This window comes from Apteryx rowi, unplaced genomic scaffold (genome assembly GCF_003343035.1).
Source record: "Apteryx rowi isolate R43461 unplaced genomic scaffold, aptRow1 scaffold_89, whole genome shotgun sequence".
NCBI lineage: Eukaryota > Metazoa > Chordata > Aves > Apterygiformes > Apterygidae > Apteryx > Apteryx rowi.
The window spans coordinates 789701-814830 of record NW_020451193.1 but is presented as its reverse complement, the minus strand read 5'-3'; the positions used below and the strand labels follow the sequence as shown (position 1 = coordinate 814830).

The following is a 25130-nucleotide window of genomic DNA, read 5'->3' as shown; positions in this document are numbered from 1 at the left end:
CACTGACATTCACAAAAGTGGCTGTGACCCATGTGTAAAAACTTAAAGAAACAAAAGCTTCTGAAGACAAGGAAATAACTGGTGGAGAGGAAACTTGATCCTGAGGGCAGGAATGAAGATTGTTGTGTACATTTAGACAGGGCAAAAGTAATGAAAAAAATAAGAAGGCATGGACTAACATACGCTTCCATGATTGCACCTTCAACTCCCGATGAGGCATGGCCATAATTGTTAGCAGCAGATGGAAGAACATATAGCTGGTTAGGCATTCATCTGCACAAAGAGAGTGAGCTCATGTCTCCCTAAATATGCTYGTTCACTGCCTGCGTCTTGAACCCAAAGGCTGGCAAACAGGCAGGTGAAGCGAAGATTAGCTTCTGCTTAGGACACAGGGATCTACTTCATCCACATGTGACCTGATGTGCAAATCTTGTACCCTGGGACACATCACGCACAAAGCTGCTCGGTCAGGGAAGACGGGGTATGTGATCAGCTGCACTGCAGCATGTAGGAGCTTCAGAGAACACTGGTTACACATCAGGTTTGCAAGTAAACATGACCAGTGTAACTCTGATTCTTCGAATGAAGATGCCTGTACTTAAGTACCCTGCTGACTAAGATAGACTCTATCATATGCTTATTCCTAGAAGATATTTTCAATCATTGCAGAATGATTCCAGATAAATGGATTTAATTTTTAGCAATTTTACAATACACAATTTTTAGGGCTTTTTTAACTGCATAATTCCAATTAAAATCATGTGTGATCTTGAAAATTTGTTTTCATGTACTGGTTTACACAAAAGGTAGAATAGTCTAAAAATTTTTAAACTACACTGCTCCTTTCAGCAAGTTCCCAGCTGTCTAGTTACTCAATAGCACAGAACACTTCAGTTGAAAGGTAGATATGTGAAAGGAAAAAACACTTTCTTGCTGAAATACTGCTTTCATTGATGTAAAAACTTGGAAATTAAGCAGAGTGCCAGAAGGTAGGGATAGATTCTAAAGATAAATACTTTCCAGTACTTTCAAATATAAATATCTTTTAGATGAAGGCACAAGACACGAAAAAGGAAAGCCCATATGTTTTCAATGTGTCCGTGTGAAAACAATGCCACACTTAAAAATAGTTAAGTGATGATCTTTGTGAATTAGATCAGACAACTTCTTGCCATTAAGAGGAAGAAGGCAGTATAGTACATGCCATACAGTACATGTTACAGAAAAAAAAATCCTTGGATCAAGCATCTTAAATTTAGTAATTTATTTTACTGGTTCTAACAGCTATTTTTATAGGCATTTATGTGTTTTATTAGTTGTTTGGGAAGAGGCAAAAGTGAGATAAAAGAACTGTAGAAATAGACATTTCAGTTTTTTAAAACTGATTTCCCACAAGCTGTGTAAACTTTTTATACTTCAAACAAATGGACATTTTAAATATTAGGTTTTTATTTTAAACATTTTAAATATTAGTTTTTCAGCAGAACATTTGCAAGGAGAATTGTCTACATTTGGCTCTTGTGATCTCTAACAAAGCTCACAAATCTCTGCTGCTTATCTCTGAATTTGACATGTTAGAAAACACTGATTGATCTCACATTCCTTGACTAATGCAAATATTCCCAAATGGAAATGTTAACTGGATTAAAGACAGAAAAGTACTGGACAAGATTTCTGAGGCAGCCAGGCAAGACTGCACTAGATCAGGATTTTTCAAACTTTTAGAAAGTGCAGCTTCTTTTGGGTCATCAGTGTGACATCTCTGGATCCGCTGAGCCCCTCCAGGAGGAGGGAGGCAAACTTGCTCCTGATTTCCCGTGTTTACACTCAGCCCCCTGCCCTGCAGGAGCAGCTCAGCTTTCCGCAGTTACACAGAGTTAGCTTGTCCGGAGGTGGCGCAGTCACTTGCAACCAGCAGTTACAGCCTGTTTTCACTTTTCCACCTTGGAAGAACTCATCTGCGGCCAATCACTCTGGTATAAAATACTATGTGACCCTCTGTGAAGCCTCTTATCCTCACCTTGGGATTCATGATCCACAGTTTGAGAAACTCTGCCTTTGTCGAACATATTTATATGGTCTTCCTGTGTTTTAACTGTGTTATATTACAGGGTTGTGTCAGAAGTTTGGAGCTTGATTTTCCAACCACAGCCCAATGTATAGTTTGACCACAGGAAATCGCTTGCAGCTTTCTCATACGCGATGGGGGGCTGTGTAAGGACTTGAGCAGATTCTGCTGTATGACTGTGCAGTTTGACAGAGATCCTTCTGTTTCTGCTCCTTCGGTGTTCTCAGCTTGTTTATTCTCCGTTCGAATTTGCTACATTTTTTCCTGTAATGCTGAAAGGCAAGTAGAACTGCCACCACCAAAGCACTAAGCACTGAGTTTTTGCTTTAAAGAGCAGGAGGTTCTCCACCAAACGTTTTGGCAGCCTTCAGTCACTGGAAGTAGAAAAGGGAATTCTCAGTATTTGAAGTTCAGGGAGATTCCACAACTCTTTTTTGGTGGGGAAAAAAAGAAGAAAGAAACAAGCAAAGAACGAAAGCGCACAAAAGGCCCAGAGACATCAGCGTAGTGTTTGGGTCAGATTTCTGGGCCAGATTTCTCCTTGGGAAATTAGGTTTGTGTGTTATCTAAATACATGCTATTTACCGTGTCAGCTAGTTACAACACCTCCATTATTAGAGCAGTGTGTGCAGCCATGTGCACTGCGAGTGGATGGAAGGAGAGAAGTTGCAAATGCAATATAATTCTCATACATTTATTGTGTGTGGACTAAATTGCAGGGCTGGAAGGTGGGGGGCTGTAAAAATTGTTATTGTTATTTCCATATGTAACTCACTGTTTACCTAATGCAGATATGACTATTGTTATTTTTCTCTCATTATTGATTAGTCAATCATCTCCCAAAGGATGGTAAACCACAGCAAAATCAATTCAGTACTACAAACTGCAGCACACTCCTTATGAGCTGAACATTTGCTTTGGTGTTTCCTTATACAAGTCATTCTGTTGTAACAGGAAGTTCCATGAAAAAAAAGGAAAACGTTAGCTGGAAAAGCTCAAGTTACTCTGTTTTGAGAAACAGCTTGATGTCCTTGCAGAGCAGCAAAAGGAAGTGGCTTCAGTTTCTTCCCATATCTGAATGTGGGAATGAAAAACAGAGAGTAGGCTAAAGCACTTAAAAGAGGAGTGCATCTGTGCAAGAGGAGTACACAATCAGGAAGTGAAAAGGGGCTTTACATCTTGACACACTCATTCTCACCTAGGGGAGCTACCTTGATCTTTAAGCAAAGATCTGAGCCAAAATGTATTAAGGAAAAAGCAGAAGTGTTCTCATGATTCCCATAACATGTACTTCTTTTTCTCTAAGGTATTTTTACTTAACCCCTGATCATAAACTCATTACTTTAAAATTGCTTTATGGAAAGCTAATAAAAACTTTTTATCAAGAGCCTGAGATTTTCAACTCTTACAGTCTCTGTGGGTCTTTTATGCTGGACTTAACAGGAAAATGTCCCCTGATCAAAACATAGCTACAGCAAGAATGACACAATCCCAAACAACCCACGGGAGGTGAAAACGTAAACCACATTCCCAGCTTCTATTGCTTCCTTAAACATGGCAGTTAGGTGAACTCAGTCTGTGAAGCAGCAATGTGAAAATCGAAATGGTGGATTCTTTTAGGAAGTGATGTTTAATTTGGACTCAGGAAAGCAATTTCCATGTCCTCTGTGTGTGCAACGTGAAAGTAATGCCGATGGCATTTCTGGGGTTTGCCTTTATTTTGTTCTGAAATCAGCTCCTTTTTTTAACCCTTATTTTGAAACTCTGTCCATTTCTTAATGTTGAATTATCATAGTTCTGCTTTTTCTGTCCTTTTTATATATAAAAACAAAATAGTATACTTCAGGCATCTAAACCCAAAGCCTTTAATAAAGTTCCTGAAGACTTAAATAATGCTGAAGGTTTTGTTTTGTTTTAGTTTTCTCTGACCCTCTGAAGTGCATACTTCTTCCACCATGCTGATTCTCTTTGAATTTCTAAAGGACCCATCACAAAGAGAACATCTGAGTCAAAGAAGAGTAGCCTCCTCCTTTCTACAAGGAGAAAACTTTGAAAGCTGATTGTTGGAGAAGTCTGCCTGTAAACTCTTCAGGAAATGGGTTGACATCCATGGCTGTATATTGAAAAGATTGTGCAAATGCTGCCATTAAGAATGTTAATCCTTCCTAACAGCTGAATATATATAGGGAAACAACTGCTGTGGTAGCTAGATCTCTTACAGAGCTTACTGTTTAGGTGAAGAATGCTGACATGGAGATTTTTCTGCACTGCAGTGACTCTGCACTGGACGACCCCCATGTGATTGAAAAGGCTTTCCACTGTATTCACTATGAGTTGGAGTTGCTCATCTTTTTTTCTGGAGTGTCTGGATTTTGAGGTGAAGAAAGATAGGTTCATTCTAGCTTGTTCTTAATCCAAGAAGACAGGATTTGTTGGTGACTCAAAGAGAAGCAAAGAAAACTCTGTCACCTGAAATGAGCCTGACTTAGAAGCTAAACCCAACTGGGTTTTCAACAGTTTTAACAACTCTCTAATCAAGTGTCAGCTCAGTTGGATTTTGGGGACATACATACTTTTTTCTGACTCCTTTGAAAACCCGACCTTGAACTCACAGAGTGATCAGCAATGAGAAAATATGTAAAAGAGATTAAACAGAGTGGAGATGAATCCAATAAACTGAAACACAGCCTCACTTTTGGAGTAAAGATGTTTGTGTGGTTCACTCCCATTTAACCAGAATTTCTTATTGGTACATATTTGATCACTTTGGGGGGTATTTATATACAACAAACAATACCTGAATAGGGACTGCATTAAATTAAGATATTGGATAAATGCTAGAAGATATTGGTCAATTACCAACTTTATCTTCACTCTAATGGAGCAGAGGAAAATCTACACTATCTTATTAACAGCTATTTCCATAGCGGCTTTACTTAATGGAATCATAGAAATTAAGACAGAAAGTCCTGCTGCCTTAGCACAGCAAGAAATAATTCCCATGGTTTGAAAAAGGATCTGAGAGAATAAAACTGCTAAATATGGCAATTTACTCATGTAAAAGTTCCCAGAAAATCTATATATTATCAGCTGAAAGCACTGAAGGCACGATTACCAATTAAGAATATATGTATTCAGACACTTATGAGCTAACTTCAAGGAGAGAACTTGTAGTATGACACAAAAATAAAACCTCTGTTCTCTTTCTCCTCGTCAGGTCTTGGCTACTTAGCAGTACATGCAGTTCTCTATTATTTAGATGGAGCAAACAGCTAAAAATGGTTATATATATATTTAGTAGGTAGTAGTTGTAAATATAACTATACAAATATAAATACTGTAGTTGTAATTATATGTAAGCTCATAAGGAATCCAGTGCTGTTGATATTTCTGATTTTCTTGTTGTTGTTGTTGTTGTTATGTTGAAGCAGATTAGATTTGACTTCATTTTTTACTTTTGCACTGAATCTGCGTGGAAAACAATAGGAGTAACTTGATGAGATTTTTGGTTGCTAAGTTTCCTGTCCCCTTGTTTTCCCCTGTCCACAATGGACAACGTGATACTTTGTAAAGCTTGTGATTCTCTGGTATAAAGGATTTGTAGTGCACACCTATATCAGATCACAGGATCATTTTTGAGTGTGAGGTTCACTGCCTTCTTTTAGCTCCCTGCTGAAATGAAACTCCAAGGGCTGAAGGCTCATGGAAATCACCAGCGTGTCCCTGATTCCTGTGCTCTTTCACTGAAAACTAATCACTCTAGATATTAGGGTGTCTTTTAGTTTATCACTGAAAGGGTCATGCCCCAGAAGAAATAAATTGCAAATCAAAATATTGTTATTGTTCATGCAACTCATGGGGATGAACTAGCACTTCTAGGACAAATTATGCTAATTTTGAGGCCTGTGCATTCGAACGAGGGAGATCTGAGTGCTGAGCAGTGTCTTGTGTCCGAGTGTTGGTGGCAAGGTCCACAGCTGAAGCATATACCCACGAGCACAGATCATTTAAATCACCAATGGCATGTGGGCACTGAGTTGTTGCCTCCCTTTGTGGTACTATAGCAATTTTTCAGCCAGAGCATCTTGACTGGTCCTGTTACAGATAAGCGCAAAGATCAGAATTGTCATCACCCAGTAAAATGAGAACTCCTCAGGAACTGCAAAGAAGTTGGTAATATAGATGTCAAACTATCTCTCTGAACCCAAGAATTTCATTTCATTGTTTGTCAGTAAAATCCACGCCTTCGCAATGCTTTCTCTTCAGTCATCACAGTGAACACAAATGTAACTACTGTGTTCATACAAGCAGAAGGCATTGTGCAGTGTGTCAGGAAAGAATCCCGTAGAAACCGATTAGCAGCTGTTCTAGAAAACTAAACAAGTTTCTAAATCAAATGCAGCTTTACTTTGGTGCTGATGAATAAAGCGTTCTCAGTGCCCTGGAGATGCTTTTCTCTAAACCAAGGTTCCCGTTGTGACATTCCAATGTAGAGCAGTAACAACAGGGGTTTACCTTCTGTGTGATAAAGTGGCGTGCTTTAAGTCTTACCACATTCCTGATACTGTGCTGCCTATCAGCACATTGAACAAAGCTCTTTCTTGACTGGAAAACAGTGCAAATACTTTATTAATTTAGGAATGAAACTGCAAGTAATCAAATGCTATTTTAGAAGATGCTCTCAAACACTGAGTTTTAGGATCCAAATTTGAGATTTTATAAGGGTTAATAGTATAGTTAAACATTATTTGTACAGTGCCACTATTGTGGAGTCAGGTAGGATGCAGGTTGGATAAGATCTAAGTGAAAATTATGTTAGGTCTGCAAGGTTTATTCCATTACTTGCTCTTTCCTTCCAGTTTGTTGACACATAAAGACCAAGAATGCAGGAGTTTTATGTAACTAACATTAGCTGACAATATAAGGTTTTCTATGCAGGAGAATGAAAAACTGGCTGACAGTGGATATAGCTGGTCAACTAATGGAATAATCATATTTTTAGTAGTCCATTCAAAATATTCCTCAAAAAAGACTTTTACTGGATTAACATGTCAGTACAGTCCACATCCATCAGCAGTGGTTAGTGAACCTTATGGGACATCAGTGTTACCCTCTGACTTTGTATCATGCAGTGGACTGAATGATAACCGCTGAATTCTCCACAAATGTTGTCTATTAGATGAAATCAAATATTCCAGTTTGTGTTACGTATTCTTTTAGAGAAAGTGCTGAAAACACAGAAAACTGGTCACTTGAAATTTCAGCATGTCTTGTGGTCTCTAAAATCACTTGTCTTGTTAAATTAGTGGCCTACTGGCGGTGGCTAAATGGAGCCTCCATTATATTGTCTATCACCTCTATAGACGGCTTCAAATAATCACAAGACCCCATCCTTCTCCTGAAATTTGCTGTGTATATTTTTGTTGTTGGCAAAATTGGGCACTTTTTCTATTATCTATTAGGCAAAGTTCCAGATATGTTTGCTTATGCTTCAAAACTCATAAGCAGAAAATGTTTTACTCATAATAAGGTTCACATGATTAGATACGTTTTTAATTAAAATTAGCAGAAGACATTAGATCATAGAAATGAAATAACCGCCTCATTGACTGATTTATTGGAAAGATTTTCCAAGAGCATTTTACTCCAATAATGGTTATATGTTTTCAGAGATATTTAGCCCACAAATATTTCAGAGCTCTCTCAAGCATAATTTCAAGTTATATTATGAATGAGCTGCATAGAAATAATCAGAAATACCAGGTTTGAATTACAAATGCATCTTTTTCCCTTCTGAATCTAGGTTGGGAAAGTTAAAAAAAAGTGTTCATTTTATTAAATGTTAAACACAAATGCAATGGGAAAATGCATAGATTGAACTAATTAAATAATTTTGAAACAGTAGTGTTGTAAATAAACATAATATATGCAATAACAACTTTACAAAGGAGATGACATCTGATTTAAAGTTAGCTGCAGCTCCCATGTCACCAGAATTTTTTAAGGATCATCTTATAAAGATGTATTTGAAGCTAAAAGTTATCAAATTCCAAGAAGAAGGTTCTTTGGTAAATGTCAAGAAAAAAAACCTACATCCCCACTGATTTTCGTATTAGTTCTCTGCATGTAGTTTATTCAGGCAAATTATTTCAGTTGCAAAACATATTATGCAGAATCAAGTTTCTGTCACGATCAAAAGACTCAGTAATGTATAAACTAATGCATTGCTTGAGTGGATGAGTTTTGTTTGTAAAGGCTTTATCTTTGTGAAACAGTACCTGCTAAATAAAGGAGGAGATAGATACTTTAACCTCATGAACAGTAAAGCCTTCAGGAATTACAAGCAGATTGCCTCCAGATGCCACGTAACTCTATTAGGTTTATCTAAGTTTGCTTCATTTTAACCTGTCCCACACATTTTCATTTCTGTCTGACCACTGACATTAAAAAAAGTGGAAAACAGTGAAATATTTACACTGGTTTTGAATCACAAACATCTGAAACTTGCAATTAAATTCTAGGATGTTTTATCACATTCCTCAGCAGGCCCTATAAAGCAATGACGGTCTTAATGCCAAATGATTCCATAACTGGCAGGAGCGTTGTACAGTCGATGAATGAAAGCACTTGGGCATTGTTCATGCTTGTATTACCAGGGCTGTTATCTCTTTGCAAGCATGCATTACCGCAGTGACTCAAAAATAAAACCAACTTCACAGCCTTCTTTTAATTTAAAAGAGATTAAATAACTATCTGTATGAGAAACATATCCTAGCTCGATAGCTATTTGTGCATACAAAACCAATTTAAAAGCAATAGAGCAAGCTGGCCGTGGTACTATATAATAGCTCCTCATTTTATAATACTACCCAGAAGTCTAGCTCAAGCAGACTAAACATTCTTCAGTCATTATCAAGTATGTGAGTTTTCCTGAACTATGTGAAATCATGATTCAATATCTGAAGTAGAGACTTCGGAAGAGATAGAAAAGTTTGCAGTGCATAAGAGCTCTATCCTGAGCCAATCTTTTAAACATTTCGAAAGCTGCAGTGTGGACCTGGCAAATTAATACTCAAGGCAGGTTGTCTTTGAAGTTAAATGCGCAATTATTCCACTCAAATGTAAAATGTTTCTATAACATGAAGTGCCTGTGAGGCAGCAATTCATTACTAGACTACAAGATAGAAGGTTTAGCATCAGTCATGCAAATGGCATTTTAATCTTTTCCCATCCTGAACAAGGTATTTGCAGGGCCTCCTGGGAAAAGGCAATACGACATCCTCACATGATTCCCTTTTTTAAAACTACATGATCTGATTCTCCTACACGATTAGGAGTTCTCTAGTGACAATTTCCCCAGCACTCTTCAAGAGAACAAATCTCTTTTTGTTTTAGTGGGCACGTAGGATAAAATAAAATAGCACTTGTAGGAACAGGACTACCTGGGAATGATATGTGCAACCCATACAGCTGGACTCTTGAACACAGAATCCAGATGATTCTGTTCTGCATGTGGTGTTAGATATTGAATTTACAAGGTTACAGACAGCAACAACAAAAAAGCCCAGCAAACACAGATATGTCTCAAGAAATAGAACAGTTCCCAAAAGAAAACTAACAATTAAGGTTGAGATTTTGTAGCAAGAATTATTTGCACACCTGTGAAGCAGATCACCGTTATTTTTGTAATTGTCTGTATGTTTGTTCACACAAATTGTGTGTGTATATGTACTTATGTATATACAGTAAATCATGAGCAGAGAGATAACCCGTACATCCATTAGAATCACACACACACTGTAAGTAGTTCTAACTGAAGAACTCTGCCATTATTTTTGGTAAAGAACAGTCTGAAATATTTTCCTCAAGGAAAAGAGACAGGGTCAGACTCTGCCGAGAGAGGTTAGTTTATTCCATAAAGAGCCAGTACTATCTTATTCTCCATTGCTCTTCTGATAACAGAATGTCTAACTAAACAGGTGTTTCTGATCGTTTTGGATTCACTAAATTTAGGCATTCAGTAGCAAGAGGACGACTAGGGAAAATGTGGGCCCTTTGCTGAATGGGGTGGGTGCCCTGGTGACGAAGGATGCAGAAAAGGCAGAGTTACTGAATGCCTTCTTTGCTGCAGTCTTTACTGCTCAGGCCAGCCCTCAGGAACCCCAGATCCTGGAGGCAAGAGAGAAAGTCTGGAGGAAGGAAGACTTTCCCTTGGTGGAGGAGGAGTGGGTTAGAGGTCATTTAAGCAAACTTGACACCCACAAATCCATGGGCCCCGATGGGACGCACCCACGAGTGCTGAGGGAGCTGGCGGATGTCATTGCTAAGCCACTCTCCATCATCTTTGAAAGGTCATGGAGGACAGGAGAGGTGCCTGAGGACTGGAAGAAAGCCAATGTCACCCCAGTCTTCAAAAACGGCAAGAAGGAGGACCCAGGGAACTACAGGCCAGTCAGCCTCACCTGCATCCCTGGAAAGGTGATGGAGCAGCTCATCCTGGAGGCCATCTCTAAGCATGTGGAGGAAAAGAAGGTGATCAGGAGTAGTCAGCATGGCTTCACCAAGGGGAAATCATGCCTAACCAATCTGATAGCCTTCTCTGATGGAATGACTGGCTGGGTAGATGAGGGGAGAGCAGTGGATGTTGTCTGCCTAGACTTCAGCAAGGCTTTTGACACTGTCTCCCATAACATCCTCATAGACAAACTCAGGAAGTGTGGGCTAGATGAGTGGACAGTGAGGTGGATTGAGAACTGGCTGAATGGCAGAGCTCAGAGGGTTGTGATCAGTGGCACAGAGTCTAGTTGGAGGCCTGTAGCTAGTGGTGTCCCCCAGGGATCAGTACTGGGTCCAGTCTTGTTCAACTTCTTCATCAATGACCTGGATGAAGGGACAGAGTGCACCCTCAGCAAGTTTGCTGACGATACAAAACTGGGAGGAGTGGCTGATTCACCAGAGGGCTGTGCTGCCATTCAGAGAGACCTGGACAGGCTGGAGAGGTGGGCGGAGAGGAACCTCCTGAAGTTCAACAAAGGCAAGTGCAGGGTCCTGCACCTGGGGAGGAATAACCCCATGCACCAGTACAGGTTGGGGGCTGACCTGCTGGAAAGCAGCTCTGCTGAGAAGGACCTGGGAGTGCTGGTGGACACCAAGTTAAGCATGAGGCAGCGATGTGCCCTTGTGGCCAAGAAGGCCAATGGTATCCTGGGGTGCATCAGGAAGAGTGTTGCCAGCAGGTCGAGGGAGGTGATTCTCCCCCTCTACTCAGCCCTGCTGAGGCCACATCTGGAGTACTGCGTCCAGTTCTGGGCTCCCCAGTACCAGAGGGATGTGGCACTACTGGAGCAAGTCCAGCGAAGGGCTACAAAGACGATTAGGGGACTGGAGCATCTCTCTTATGAGGAAAGGCTGAGAGAGCTGGGCCTGTTTAGCCTGGAGAAGAGGAGGCTGAGAGGAGATCTTATCAACGTGTACAAGTATCTGAAGGGAGGGTGTCAAGAGGATGGGACCAGACTCTTTTCAGTGGTGCCCAGCGACAGGACGCGAGGCAATGGGCACAAACTGAAACACAGACACTTCCATCTGAACATGAGGAAAAACTTCTTCACTGTGAGGGTGACAGAGCACTGGAAGAGGTTGCCCAGAGAGGTTGTGGAGTCTCCTTCTCTGGAGATATTCAAAACGCGCCTGGATGCAATCCTGTGCAACGTGCTCTAGGTGACCCTGCTTGAGCAGGGGGGTTGGACTAGATGATCTCCAGAGGTCCCTTCCAACTTCAGCGATTCTGTGATTCTGTGATTCAGTAAATCTGAATTTTGCATACTATTGTGCATATTCTGAGACTTTTCACCAAAGATCCTCTATACCTATATTTCTTTGCCACATGTGAAATAAAGTTCTGATCCATTGAAATCAGAAGAAAATTCCCAATAAAAGCAGAATTTCACCAATAGTGCTAAAAACGGTGTGAAAGATATCATAGGAAAGAACAGTACTCAGATATGGGGAATAAATAAGAATGAAGCAAGAGCTGTTCTGGTTCCTATTGTCAGTAACTGTGCACAGTTTTGCAGATAAGTTTCAGATTAAGGATTCGAAATCACTGAGAGCCTTGCATATAGGCTCTCATATGCATGTGGTTATGAACAACAATATCAGCTGCTTTATTTATTAACTAGCTGTTTTAATTTTGAAAGGAAAGGCAACCCATGAAATTCAATTCTTCATTCACAAACTGCATGTGTCACTAGTCAGTGACCATGGATTTGTTGTTCTGCTGAGCAGTCTTCAGCGGGGTCTGAGCGCTCCCTGTGAGATTCCTGATGGGTCACAGCAGACCCCTTCTCCAGGCTCCCTGTGGAGGAATTGGGAGGGATAGGGAAACACCCCCATCAGCAACCACCTTCAACAGTAATGCCAGATGTGAAGCACCTGTTAACACTGACTGAATGGGTTCCTGGCCCTGAGGAAATCGATGACCCCAAACAGATATCATGCCCCTGAGACTTGGTTATAACCCAGCTATGCTGCTAACCATGTTAACATAGTATAGACATAATATAGACAGTATAGTATATCAAGACAGTAAGCTTAAAATATATTTGAATCAAACATCAATACTAATTAATGCAATTCTGTTTGAATTCTGTTGTCAGTTAAGGCACTGTCCTGAAAAAGGTTGTTTGGATATAATAAATCAGAGTAGTACCAATTTTCTATTTTAAATAGTGATCAATTCTGTAGATGAATCTGTGGGAAATCTGTCCTTTTGCATTGATTTAGAACTATTTTTGGAGTTATATTTTCTCTTTCATTTTTATAAAGCAGAAGAAAGTAATATTGAAGCAGATGGTCATGGTAGAGCACTGATTTCAAATAGGAGTGTGAGTGAGTCAGGCTGTGATCAGGAAGTCAAAGCTAATGTGAAAGGGCAGCCTTGGGATGGGTGTGTGTACTTCAGATAAAGTGGGAAGGACTGAGGTCACTCTTGGGAGCCAAGGGGACAGTGTTACTGGGAAGGAAGGAACAGTGAATGCTGCTTGTGCTGGAGAGATGCTGCAGCATTTCTTGACACATGGGAATGAGAGAGAAAGTCACCAATGGAAGTGACATGCTCTGAAAGTTACAGACTTGGACAATAGGAAAGGAAATATTAAACGCTTAAGCTGATAAGCAGTGAAGTTCATATAAACAGTGAACAAAGTCTTCCTGTAGTTCAGTGTGACATAAAATTGGTGTACTGCCTGCGATTTGTGACCATCGGCATTGTGTTACTTGGTACTTTTTCCACAGGTAAAATGTACATGATTGTATGGAAGACTAGAGACTGTCCTAAAAACTTCTTGAAAAAGTAGTCCTCTGTTCAACTTCATCCATATATTTATAGAGTTTAAAGCAGAAAGGACCATCAGATATTACTGTCTTATTACCTGTTAAATACCTGTTAACCCAATGTTTTGGGTTTTATTAATATGTAACTTTCATTTGATTAAAGCCTGTCTTACTGAAAAGCATCCATTCTTTATTTGAGGGAAGTGTGTGGCTATAAGTACATGACTTCCAAAAGCAATTTATTTTAGCAGTTCATCTAATAACATGTAATGTTCATTTAAGGTTCGTCTAACATGCCTCATTTAGATTTGTCTGGCTTCAGCTTCCAGGCACTGGTTCTTGTTATGACTTTTTCCACTAGGTTAAAGAATTTGTGGTATGTATTTCTTCTTTTTATGAGGCAGCTATTTGTGCATGGTAGGCAGTTCACCTCTTTTCGGTGAACAGACTGGATTCTGTGCCTCTGTCACTGCAAAGCATCTTTTCTAGCATCCACCTGTGTGACTCTTTCTGCACTTTCAATATCCTTTTAAAATGTGGATACTGGAATGGAATTAATTATTTCAGTATCAACCTTGTCAATGCCAGATACAGAGTTAAAATTTTTTTGCTTTCATTTTCCCCCCATATGTATGTATTCAGTGACAAAATAAGGGTTTGTTTAGTCAGACCATTGCTCTGGGAGCTTTTTCAGTTGTCTGCCTTGACCCTCATTCTTCTTGAAAGTCACTGCTTTCCAAGATACAGTCCCTTAGCCTGTGCATGTGCTTTGTGTTCATTGTTTGTAGACATATTTTGCATTTAGCTGTATTTGAATACATTTTACTTCAACTCTGCCCATCTTTGGATCATCTGTAAATTTTGTTCACCATGATTTTATGTGTACTTTCCAGACTGTTGATGTGAATATTCAGTACTGATAGGAATGGTTCAACTCTGCTTGCAAATCCTGCAGAAAACCTCCTATTTAACTCTCAACTGAAAAATTAATGCTATACTCTATTAATAACGCACATATTAGATTGTTTATAAGACAAATCTAAACAAATAGCTGTCAGTAGGAACACTGTGCCAAATGTCTCACCAAAGTTTATTACTTTTATGTAGCTACTTTTACCAACCACATTTTTAAGTTTGTCAGAAACTAAAATTAGGCTATTTTTTAAGACCATAAAGCTACACTTACAGGCTTCAGTTATAATTTTTACATTTTCATTTTTTATTAGTTAGCTGCTGAATCAGGCAAGTTTTTCATTGCCTGTATCATCTTAAATGGCCTTTTTGGAGTAGTGGAACAATATGGGAATTTTCCAGAAGGCTGAAGCAGCCTCCTTAGTTGCTTTAAACCCTTGTGGTATGAGTGTGATAACACTTCTGCTCCTGGCTATGTGAGTCTAACATTTCACTCTTAAAGCTGTTATGAAATTAGTGGGCTACTGTAACTGAAAAGATTCCCCATGTAAATGATGACAAAAAACCATCTGCAAAGGTTATCTATCAGAGTAGGGGGGAGAGAAAGTGCTGAACTCAGCATCCTTCAGTAAGAGACAAAATCACTGACTCGCATGTTTGCTAACACTTCCTGGCTTCAATCAGTGTCAGTAAATCTCTGTTTGAGTGGAGGTAAGAAATAAGTTTTGGTTAAATATAATGAGCAGAAAGGAGAAGAATGGGAAGGCGGCCAGAGGTCTGCAAGCTGTATCACTCACTGACGTCCCCTCTCTTCCTACGGTGACAGACTCCCATTGAGTGAAAGCAATGCCTGAAGGGCACAGTCTACGATCAAGTGCATAACCCGTGAGCCCTGTGTCTGGGGTCCTTTTCTGTGGAGTTTTATTTAGATGAATCTTTAGCAATGCTGGCTGAGAGATTTTGGAAACCAGCATGTGCAAGCTCTGGGGGACATAGAGCTCAGGTACTGCACTGTGCTCCCTGCAGCCGCGGCCCTGGGCTAGCCTGGCGTATCCTTGAGGTGCTTCTCAGCACGAATGAAGCTGCCTCAAAAGGAGGGGAGGGAGGGTTGGTCTGACTGGCCACCACTCCTAAAAGGGGTAGGTCTCCCCCCACTCCTTTCCCCCCATCCCTTTCCCCTGGGATGTGCCCAGCTGCTCACATTCACTGTTTATGTGGTGCCAGATCTGCTATTCTTCTGAACCACCATGAGCTGCTGCAACCCACTCATCTAGAACAAAAGTAGACCTGCAAAAAGGCAGAGTGGGCAGTTTTCTGCTGTCCTGTTGGAAGTGGTTTGTGCAGGACCCCGTGATGGCAGAGCCTGTGCACAGGAGAGGGTCAGGGCCACGTGGCGGGAGTGAGGCAGAGGAGGAGAGCAGCAGATGGTGAGTGGGAAAGGACCCCTGGCTGTGGCAGGGAGGGAGGTGTTTGAGCTGCTGAGGGCTCCTCAGTCACAAGGAGCAACCCATGCTCTGTTGACAAGTCACATCACAGAGGCAAGACAACCTCACAGATCACGCTCGGGTGAAACCTCTTTGCCAGAGGTTGTTTCTAAATGTTTGTGTCTAAGATTTCCCTTTTGCTGTTAGCTGTAAAAGGGGTGTATCTGCTTATATCCTAATACAGATCAGAACTATTTTATTTGTTAATCTCTTCCTCCTTTCCTGGATCACTGTTAATGGTTTTCCCTGCCTACTTTGAGTAATGTTGCTAGAAGACTTTTAAGATTATTCTTGGTCCTGTTACTTTCCAGCTTGCTAGTTTTCTAGCTTCTCTTATCATGTTTTCATACTGCATAAATCCTCATTTTTTATATATTTTTTTATTTTTCCCACTAAAACAAATACTCCCTTTTTTGGCATAAATCCTTCATTTTTCTCATTTTCCTCAGATATAAGACAGTATGTGTGTATGTGTGCATATGTAATATAGATACAACAAATGTGTTTCAGTGAGTGTGTATGGATACAGTCATGTTACTGGTTGGGACTATCTTATTTGCCCACATAAAATGTAATCAATGTAATATAATTGGCAAACAGCCTCAAGTCCAGTGATTCATTCGTCATTATCCATCACAGTGATGTTCTAAGTAGAATTAGTTTATGCTAAATTTAATATATTTTTTGGTTTTGGAATCTCTAAGAGTGTTTTTATGACTAGTTGTTTGAGACTTGCAGGACAAGCAGCTGTGCAAACTGAAGTTTTTTGCAGGAACACATTAGAGTGGCATGCTTAAAGCCTAAATCATCCTGTTCTTTGGCTTGATGATGACAGTCTTCTGAGAGTTGTTAGGTCAATCTACATAAGTCAGGACCCCATATCTACAAGCAATCCAAAGATAAATATATGACAGTGTATCTGCCTTGATCTTTTTATTTTTAGGATTTTCTTCAGCTCCACCTTTTTATTTCACTGGGATTAGTGAAGTCAAAGTCCTGCAGACCTTTTCTTCATTTTTCATATGAACTGAACCAATAGAATTCATAGCTGTCTTCTGCTTTTTAGCCAGGAAAAAAAAAAGAAAAAAAATCCCAAGTATTTTTCAGATCAGCAGGCTTTTGGGAGGAAACACAGTGGAAATCCTAGTTCCTTGCTGATAACAAATAAATTTGAAAGTTACAGGTGTCTGACTGCAGGGGTTTAGGATCAAATCCACAGCAATTCCTTACCTTGTGATGTGATAAAATGTTCTAAAATTTCACAAAAGACAGGCTTTTTTGCAGGATCTTAATGTACCTTGGCTCAGGATATTCAGGAAGCACAGTATGGTCATCTATTCACACATTCTACTGAAAATTTCAGTTCTAGCCACAAATGGGAAAGGAGTGACAGTAAAATATCTTCAAAAATAAATAGTTGAACCTCACAAACATTCATATTAGAATGAAGATATAACACATTTCTAAGCTGATCAAATAATAAATACTCTCTTTAAAAGGTTTTAATCATATATAAAAACCACATACTATCACCTGTCATATAATCCGCAATAGCTAAATCAGTCAGTGTGGGATTTTTACTCTTTATTAGAAACTACATCTGCAGTGAAAAAATAAGGTAAAGCCACATAGCTGTATACCCAGTTAATCATTATTACTCTCCTTAACCAAATTTTACCAAGGCTATTTTCATTTGTATTAAAAGTTCCAACCTTCAGACTTTCAATATAGCAAATAGATGAAGGGGCATTAACTGTGAGATTAAACAGTGAATGTTTTTTTAAGTAGACAGAATCTGTGCCTCATGATTTGGAGGGTTTAATTGTGTGATTTAGTAGGCTTTTGTTGGAGTTTTATTTTAGTTTAGGCTTTTGTTGCTTTTAATTTGCAGTATTTCTTATTCTGGAAATTGCTATTATCATGTGGGTGGAGAACAGGACCCTATTTTTCCAGTTCCCACAGACAAAGCAGAAATATCACAGGGGTTAAAAGACATCCATGTAGGGAAACCAGTTTCCTAACTCCTAGGGTTCTTTTAAATTGACACCCACTTACATCTTCTTTAGGCCGCCAGAGAACAAACATTAAAACCTCTGTTTTTTTCTCTTCTTCCCTGTAAATAAAGGAGAGTCCATAAATACTTGGGTGGAAACACTGACTATTCATTCCCTAACAGCTCTTTTATAGCCCACTGTGGATAGTAATGATGTAATTACAGTCCTTTTAAGGCTACATTTTCTACATGATAAAGTAGCAATTACCTGATTAGAAAAATTTTGGAGACCGATATTCAGTATACAATAGACCACAAGTGCAGAGACCACCACAGGCAGTTGTGTAACCCAAAATCATGCTGTTCCTAATCAAAATTTATCTAAAAGCAGTGCCTTGTGCATGTGCAAAACATACGTTTAAAACCTGGCTATCTCACTTTTCTTTAATATTATTAAACAGTAACAGATGTTAGTTTGTGTTGAAAACTGTTTTCTTATTTTGCCCATTTATTTACATGTTTGTTCTAGTTTTACACCAATGTAAATCTGGCTTACCATTTGATGCCACTGTGAAATGACAATTGCATTCAGTAGCACTTTTAACTCAACTCATTTGCAAGGAGGGAAATGTATCCAGACTTTGTAGATGACTTATTGTGTAAAGTCAGAGTATTCTTCCCAGAAGTTGGTTCTTCAACTAAGCCAGTTCTTCACAACACCAGACTGTTATTAACATGTTGATCCTTTTCTATGTTATGCAATGTAAAGTTATAAAAATATCAGTTTCTCTAGCAAGCATATTCATTGTTAGAGAGACAGCATTAAGCTGTTGATAATGCTGAAGGATGAGGATGGACAGATGGTGAGGATGACAGATGTGGTGAKCAATAATTAAGGAGACACACAAGAGCAGGAAACTTCATATGTTTGACTGAAAAAAATCTGGCAGGTGGGACATTTTTTGAGCAATTCTCCCCTGCCTTTCCCATGATTAGGAGCAGTAGACGGATGAGGGGAGACTGTCGGGACTGTGGATAGACCCTAGTTCAGTGCCTTGACCACATGAACCTCCTCCACCATCTACAAACTTTTTGGGTTGGGGTAACTTGAGATAACTTCTGCAAAAATGAAGATACTCCAAACCACATAGAACAAACATGAAAAAAGGATTACAGCCAAAAAATGTCAAGAAGTTTCCCTCAAGTCTGCAGAGAAACTGAACTCACAGAAGATGTAGAAAAAGACTTCGAATTCTCCTTTGGTCCAGTAGGAGCTTGACTGTGTCCATGTACTTCATTCTCTCTTCAGCCAAGGGGATTCTTGAATGTGCAGTCACTAGCATGACGTAACTGTAACCTGCAGCAACACTTGCAGGGAAGAGGAAGCTGGAAATAGAATCAGCCTCTCTTAGTGTGGGGAAAGATTTAGGTAAAGCAATAGATGTATCAGGTAGGGGAGAAGTAATCGATTGAGCTGTAATAATAGGGAAACTGAAGTAAAAATGGCTCAAGACTGGAACCAAGACAAATGTGTTAAAGGAAAAGGAAAACAAGGCAATAGCTGCAGAAAGTGAAAAGGATGACTTCAGTGTAGGATGCTCTGCTTCAGAGACCAATATCTGTGGTATGAAACCTCTGGGTAATCTGGCAGGAGAAAAACTGCGTGCCCTGGAGACTGGTTTGGCCTAGAGATGGTGCAGGGTCCCACAAAATATCCCCATGCTGATGAAAGCAGGGTGGCTGTGTCTGTTCAGATTGTGTGCATGAGGTCGCTCAGTGACTGGAGAGGTTAGGCTATCTAAGACTAGGGGCATTGGAAACCACCAGGAAACAGATGTCTGGGTAAATCAGCTCCAGCGGCCTGAATGCCAGAGCTGCTGTCCAAGCCAGTGTCCGACATAATCCTGGTGTGCTCACTCAGATTCACAGCTGAAAAAGTTTCTGTGCAAACACACTTCATTAGAACTATTACATACAAGTGTCCGTAGTATCCAAAAGGCAGTACATATGAAGATTTGGAAGGGAAGTCACTAACTTGCTGAACCATAATAATAATAACAGTAATTGGAAAATCTAATTGATTTTTTAAAAAGTCCTGTTTCAGACATTTTATTGATCTGTGTAAGAGGAACTGACATTTACACATACATTTTTGTAAACCAAAATCATGTCAGCTTCAATGGCAATGAAAATATATGATCCTGTGTCTTGGGATTTGCCAGTGTCTTGGGAAGTGCCCCTAGAACAGTTCCACAGCAAAAAGAGTTCTGGCAAGGTTCTCAAGCTGTRTTGGACAGCACTATTTCCCACTTGTGACAGAAACAGGCTACTCTCCTACCATTCACATTTGTGAGTTCATGAACTATCAGAGGAAGTTTTCATATTGTGAACATCTGTTTTTTCCCATTCAGCTGCACAACTACAGCTGGGAAAGACATGAACTGAGCTGTTAGTCATTTCTGAAATAAAAATAGATATAGTCTATGGCTTTAGACTTTGGCTACAAGCCTGAGACCGTCATTTAAGGCTTGTTTTTCCATTACATTGCATTACATTAGCATATCTATTACAGGCACTTTTCTTTAAAAAGCATTTAAAAGAACAGAAGAAAAAGCAAGAATTTTTCTGATAAATTAAAATGCTTTTTTAATGGGGTCTCTTCCAAAGACCTTTTTTTTGGTAAAACTGTTCTTTAATTATTGATTAGCCAAGAGATCACAGGCAACATGCATGGATCCAAACAGCTGAAAAACTGACAAGCTGGTTAATCTTCTTCTGAGGAACACTTATTTCTGGAAGCCATTTCATGTAATGATGTAGCAGTTCAGGTGTGCCTGTGCTCTCTCCTGTAGATTTAGCACTGGGCCATACAATAACTTATGAGAAAAATATCTGGGCATTACTTACATTGCAAGTAATCTTTTTGCCAGCTAATTTCAAGATGGCGAATAGAAGAGCTTCATGCATTCTTACAAGGAAATAATATATTGGGCAATATATTTATCCAGTGGAGATAGATACACATAGAAAGGGTACTTTCCAACCCATCCAGCTTTTCTGCATTGCTGACTCCTTTTTGTGACACACGGAGATCTCATACATGAAAGGGTTATGAGCCAGGAGTGTGATCAAGAACAATGAAATTATTTTTGCCATGAAGCCAGTAGAAAATTTTCAGCAAGGTTAAAACATCCTAGAATTTGTTAACTTTCCTGTAAAAGCTTTCAGACAGATTGTTAGAATCTCATTCTAGCTAGTCTGCCTGTGGCAGCCTGCCTGTAAGTGTTTGTAAGAGGCTTCTGCACCCAATGTTGTAGATCTCCCTGGTTTGCAGGTGAAACCTCCCCCGTTCTGCTGTGAAAATCTTCTCACCGAGTAAAACCATGTGAGGAGAAAGGCCGTGCCAAAGATACAAAGGAATCCTCAGAGCTCTCTGACTTCTTTGTCATTCCCTGAACCCTTTACTAAGCAAAGAGAAGCAATTTGGCTAAATGACAAACACTAAGAAATAAGTGCATTTCTATAACCCACTACATGAATCCTCATCAATGAAATGCACCATGCTATAAGAATGCGCAAGCTGATTCTTCGCTGAGAGCCTTACAACGTGTCTAAATTAGGCAGCACATAAGCAGGAACTCTCCAGGACACCACTGCAAAAATATATTTTTTGCAAAATAGTCAGGAGAGAGTAATACTCATCTCACTTGAAAAAGAGCAACTGTCAACACTACAGAATATGTCAGTGCCAACTCAAAGTAATGGGTCAATATGCAAAAATGTTACCATCTGAATTAACTAAATGCATTTCTTTCATTAACTCAATTTCCAAAGTCATTGACTTAATTAATCCTAAGATTAGAAGGAAAACCAAAATTATGTTTTCATAAATGTGACTGCCTTTGATTTAGTAGTATTCAAGTTTCTAATAGACTTCAGTCCAAACCAACATGTTCAAGCAGCCCCTAAGAAAGCTTGTGAGATGACGTGATGGTAAGCACTGACAGTATTCCTTTAAACACACACAAAAAGATATCAGCTACTCATATAACAACAGTCCCAATCAGTCTCAGTGCTTGTACAAGATCAGATGATGAACAAAAAATGGCTGGTTGAAAATGAACCTCTGAAAGAGAAAGGTGCTGCTGATCTGTGAAGGAGATGCTTTGAGAATTTGCAGACATGGTGCAGTCTCCATCTTTTAAAAGTACGCAAGTATGAGTAAGTGGTTAAATTCATCATTGTATAAGTCATTGAAGTAAAACTTCCTACATTCTCTGGCTTGTGAGGAGAATGTGTCCCACCCTGGCAGATGGCTGCCTCGTCTTGGATACGCGTCTTCATCTCTGGCTGCAGGGAAAGTAGCAACACAATATATCTGGACATGGAACTGTCAGTCTTTAGGAAACTTTGATAAGGAAGAGTGGAGAGTTGTCCCCTAACCACTCATCTCTCAGTGAGCCTGGCCCCCTCTCTCTGCCTTGCTCCCTGTAAAGCTCAGAGAAGAGGTTTGAGGCGGACAACAGAAATCCCCACCACAGGGCAAAAGTTCACCTACACAGAAGACAGAGCTTCTCTGGAGTAATCCTAGATTAGAGGACAAATCCCAGTGTGCAGAGCAGCCACTGCAGACATCCTCTCAAATGAAAAGTGCAGTTCTGTGACCTGTCTCCTCCAATGCAGACACAGTGAGAAAGACGCATTTTATTTAAAAAAGAAAAAGAAAACTCCCAAGCCCTCATTTTTTCCATTAGGGAGAGGATGAAAAAATGAACAGCATGTGGTAGATATTAGTCATGTTACTTAGTACACTGCTTATCTCTGCCTTTTTCAGATACTGTGGTGGCAGGCATGGTGTTAAAACGTGCATAATCTGTTTTGAAAATTCACCTCAAAAAAGAAAATGGGGCCATTTTTTCTTTAACATTTTCCCATCAGTGAGTTAAACACTGTTGCTGTTTACAAAACATGTGACTGAAACAAAGAGTGTGTGAGAAGTCATCACAGGAGTGAAATGGGAAGTTGAACAAAGATGAGAGTGTGGCAATTATTTCTACCCACTGGCAAGGATCATCTGTCCACCCTCCTCCTAATCTTCCTCCTTCTGCTCTTCTTACCCCACTTCCTACTGTCCTACTGTTGTCTTGTTGTGAATTCTTCCATATGCTTCTTGTTTTTATAATTCCTCTCTCTCCTGGGGATCAGAGTTAACCTAGTTCATCATCTTCAAATTTCTTCTCTTGAAATACACTTTTTCTGAGATGTTTTCAAGTGATAAATCATGGGACCTTGCATCTGCATAGGTTATGATATGTCTGACAATAAATAATTTTCATGAGTTATCAGTTACTGTAGATAAGAGAAAAAGAAATAATTGAGTCTAACTGTAATATGGAGTTTTATTTTGCTGATTATTTAATTCTCCCTTACCTGCTCAAAGGAAGATAATAATATACCATCCTATGTTAAAGTAATTAGTAGTCTTTCATACACCCATTTCCAGACCAACACATACCATGATTTGGATGTTTTTGTTATTAATATCTCACCCCAGACCTGTGAGACAAATGTCATCTATGCAATTCAAAGTAGATATTTGTTTGTTTGTTTGAGCAAGAGCAAGCTTCTTTTGTCCTGCTTGCTATGGCAAAACAAAGCAAAACCCCCCCAAATCTATTTCTTTAGCTGTGGTATGAGTGCAGGGCAGAAGGCTGTTGGAACTGCTGGTGTACAATTCACAGGAAAAAAGACTCATTAGCAAAATTCACTTTTTGGAATAATGTGGATGTATATCAGGGCTGCTGTATTAGTGTACAGTGTCGCCAGGAGGAGTTGGCTGATGCTGACGCATTACAGAAAACTAGTGAAAGAGGAGGGTGATGGAAAGAGAGGAAATTAGGTGCTACTGCAGCTGTGATTAGTGAGAAGAAAATATATAAAGCCATGTATTGATATTTCCTTTGATACATCTGCCTCTACGGCTCCCAAGACTGGAGCATCTGCACAAACTCTTCTGCTTTTACTACCAAGATTACAACAGCTGCTGTGAGAATTGCTTTTTTTTCCTCTAGTACAAAAAATTAATCTTCATTCAGCCCAGTTATTTCTACCAAGTATTACACAAGGTTTGAATGCCTACATAGATTAAACAGATAGCATTTCTCTGAATATTTATCAGCAGAGTGCACAGTGGTATAATGAATGTGCTGAGCTTTTTTTTAAACAGYCGCCCCAGTGTTGCAACTTGAAACATGACAAAAAACTAAAGCAAAAATTTTCTGAAGTTTAGAAAAAGTTCAGCTGTCTTTTATCAAGCTTAACTGTCCCTTTTCTTCAGTCTTTATTGCAGTATTCGTGAAGACCAAGATCCTGGATTTGCAGAGGTAGCATTAGTTACTACTTGTGAGCCACAGGTAAAAGGTGAAAACTTTCTACATGTAGCAGTAATTATACTGGTCCTGATCTGATCCTGGTCCTGCTTTTTGTTTTTCTTTTTTTCCTTAAAGTATGACAAAATAGGCTGCACACAGGAATCCATGATATTTCTAACAGAATATACCCAGTGTGAAACACGTACAACTGTAACATGAACATAGCTTAACTTTCACTGTTGTGGCATCTCTTCTATGTGTCAAATGTGGCTATGCCTACACTGGCCTCAGTGGGTCTGCACCTGAAAGCCTGTTAARGAGAACTTAACTATGGCTTTTAGACTTTTTGTTTTTTTAAAGTATGTATCTTGAAAGAAAATTGAGCTGCATCCTATTTTCCAAAGTGTTTAAATTCTTCAGAAGCCATGATACACTAAAGGAAATTGTAACCAGGAGGCTAAAGAAGCCTAGATAACCATCTGCAGCTTAATCACACAACAAACCCAAGGGCACCTCCAGAGCCACCAACAGAACTGCCTCAGGAATCTGTGGAGAAACCAGATGCTTCCGTGTGCAGGAGAAGTCTTTGCCATTTACACCCCTGAGGCTTCTCTGTGTTTGGAAAGAAAGCTGCATKGGGGCCAATACACCTGCAGCACCCCTCCTTTAAAAAATACATATTATTAAAAGACATCTCAAGTTGAAGTGCAGAAAACAAAGGAATAAATTGATCAATGACTGAAAAACGAAATTATATCTTTAGAGTTACAGCTCTCACTTTCTCAAAGACTGGTTAAATAGAAAGACAATGGAAATATCAGGCTTCTTTCAACAACAAAGTAGCATGTGAAGAGGCAAAGGTTCCAAGAAACATTTGGACATGCTCTGATTGATTGCTTCTGAAAGAGCACAGATTGGCAAGAAGGTCATTCTTTGGTTAGTGAAGAATTTTATCACCATTTAGTTTGTAT

The 25130-nt window shown here is 39.5% G+C and overlaps 1 long non-coding RNA gene across 1 annotated transcript in view; it reads left to right on the top strand.

Annotated features, from left to right (window-relative positions):
* Positions 1-24190, top strand: part of LOC112977995 — a 155611-nt gene extending 131421 nt beyond the window's left edge. Inside the window, exon 3 of the long non-coding RNA XR_003257724.1 lies at positions 24126-24190. This is a non-coding gene — a long non-coding RNA (uncharacterized LOC112977995). The remainder of the gene's footprint in view (positions 1-24125) is intronic.
* The last annotated feature ends 940 nt before the right edge of the window (positions 24191-25130 follow it).